A 2,725-nucleotide genomic window follows, 5' to 3' on the forward strand; every position below is an offset into this window, starting at 1 on the left:
CATCCCAGAGGCTCTGCTGCATATGACTTGTAAGCTCTTGATAACAGAAGACCATTTTCTAGAACCTCTGTGAGAGACAACAGAGGTTCTGTCAATGTTGACTTGTACGAATGATCATCTTCTGTTGTTGGTCCTCTGTGGTCTTCTGTGGAATGAACCCTTCTGTCAACACTCGCAGTAATACTTTTTCATACTTTTACATTAAATGAAATATGAGAGCTAACAATCTCCTCCTAAGTATGAAAAAGTTAAAATTGACAATTTAATGCAAGAAATGACTTAATTGAAAGAATTACAAGAGGAGATAAAAATTCATCCTCTGAAAAGAATTACATAAAGAAAGAATTACAAAATTGGGTTTCATAGGCCAATACTATTACAGAGGTTTATCACACAACAGATTCTGGAAAGTCGTCTACGGCATATAGCATGTCAGTCTTGATGGTTCTGTAGACATTGAAAATCCATTCTCTGAAGTTGATTTGTACTTTGATAGCTTCCAATATGTCAGACACTTCACCCATCCTTAGATACCCTTTGTTCACCTCTGCCAGCACTCTTTTGAATATCTACTCAAGGGTCTCTGTGGAGTACTTGTTCGCTTCTGTTGGATCAAAGAACCTTAGGATGTCATCTTTGTCCAAGAACACAAACCCAAAAACGGGGATGCGAACAATGGAGTTGGGATGACACCTAAGTATCCACCTGCCTGTTGTTCGGAGGGGTAATCTTTAGATCTGAATGGGCTTACCTCATCGCTAATTCGAAGTCCTTCTGGCTGTAATACTTCACTTGTGCGTGCATAACCTCGATAAGCCTTTTGAGTGATAGAGAATTGCTTGACCTCCTCTCCATGTATTTTTTGAGAATTTTGTGCAAGAAGATAAGATCAAATACACAGAGGTTGTGGAAGTCAGCATACGTGAACGTGTAAAGGTTGCCGTCATCCCTCTTCACAACGTATTAAGCATAGAGCACCGTCTTCTTTAGCAAGGTTCTTGGAGAAATAGTTTCAAATGATGTAATCACGTGCTCTGAGAAGACTTGCTCGCGTGGCCTTGTAAGCTTAGAGAATTGAAACTTGGCGGCAGCAGAAGGTATACCTGTGAGCTCTGGATCATAGGGGGGCTCTGTGTCCACTGCAGAGTATCTCCAYAGCAGAATCTCCTCCACAGTAGTAACAGACTCTGTGCRCACTTGTTGCATGGGAATCCTGCTCATCGATTCAAAGATCTCAGAGACCCTTCCTACTGTGGCGGACTCTGGCACTTTGGCTTCTTCTTCTTCAAGTATTGGCCTCTGGGTGGACCCCTCTGCAAGGATAGGTTTGACAGTTCCTTGCAGAGCGTCGAACGTACCCGTGGACGTTTCCTCCTTTGCCTTAGAAGAAGAGCCTTCTCCAGCTCTGGTGGGGAAGCGGGTTCTGCCCTTTCTTGCTTGAGCTTCTGCCAAAGAAGCCTTTAATGCTTGAACGAGCTCTGGGTCATCATAATCTTCTTCGTTTATCTGTACTAGCGACTCTGAGCTTGACGACCCCTTCTGTGGCGATTCCTCTACAGCCTTGCCCTTGCCTTTCCCCTTAGGCTCTGGTGCTTTTTCTTTTGAGAACAGGGCTGCTATAGAGTCCACTATCTTGAGTGGTTTGGCAGAAGTCTTCCTCTTGGGCTCCTCAGCTTTCTTCTCTGCCTTCTTCTCCCCCTCATGACGATCATGGTCATCACCTTCTTGATCGTCATGGTGTTTGGTGGCTTCTGCCTTGCAAGTTTCTAGGGGTGCCTTCTTCAATCTCTTTAGAATTTTAGTGGCCGCCTTCTTCATCTTCTTAATCACCTCTTCGGCAAGCACAGAGGCGTGGCTTATATCAATCTCTGTCGACCACTTCAACTTTGAGACGCTTCGATAGATTTCGCTTCTAAGGGTGTCACCCTCTTTCATGAGCTGTGAAGTGCAGTCTCTGATCGCCTTGTTGGAGGCTCGGGCCTCTGGGAGAAGTTGATCCGTGTGTTTGCGCACAATATCACCCAGAGCTTCAACCATAGCATCGAGCTCTCTGCGAGTGGCTAGGTGATTGATGTTGGCCCTGGAAACTTGGTATCAACACCATATGTCACCGCAGAGGAGAACATTTGCTTGATCTCATTTTTGAAAGTTGAGTGTCTGTGTAGCCCGCAGAGATGAAGTCAGTAGCGAACTAGGCGGCCACCTCTGATACTTCTATTTTCAACATCTGGATTGAGGAAGGATTGAGGGACAGAGCACTGAAGGCGTTGGTGAGATCGTTTTTTTATACGACAGAGCTCTGAAGGGTTGTAAGAGTTGTTTTGAGTTCTGCCGTTGTAGAGCTCAACTCCTTCAGAGCCTCTGTGATGGGGGAAAGATCTTTAGTCATGGTGCAAGAGATGAACAAGCTTTTCAACTCGTCCATCTTTTGGAATACAGTTGTGGCGAAGGTTTGTAGCTCCCCCTTCGTCACATAAGCATCCTGGGAGTCTAGATCACCAACACATGGTGACCTAGTAGCCTCGGAGCGAGAGGCGCTCTCAGCGACTGGTTTGTCATAGTCTGCTCGGGGACTTCCACGAGATCCTCGTACGTCTCCAGAAGGAGAGCCTACCCGTGTTTTGTCGATTTCTTGCCTTGTAGGTTCAGAACCTAACATGGTAGAGGGATCGAGTGTGGACATTGGGCGTTCTAGACCCTCTGTCTCTGTGACTCTCACATATGC

This window comes from Cynara cardunculus (assembly GCF_001531365.2).
Source record: "Cynara cardunculus var. scolymus isolate 2C chromosome LG 17, CcrdV1, whole genome shotgun sequence".
Lineage (NCBI taxonomy): Eukaryota > Viridiplantae > Streptophyta > Magnoliopsida > Asterales > Asteraceae > Cynara > Cynara cardunculus.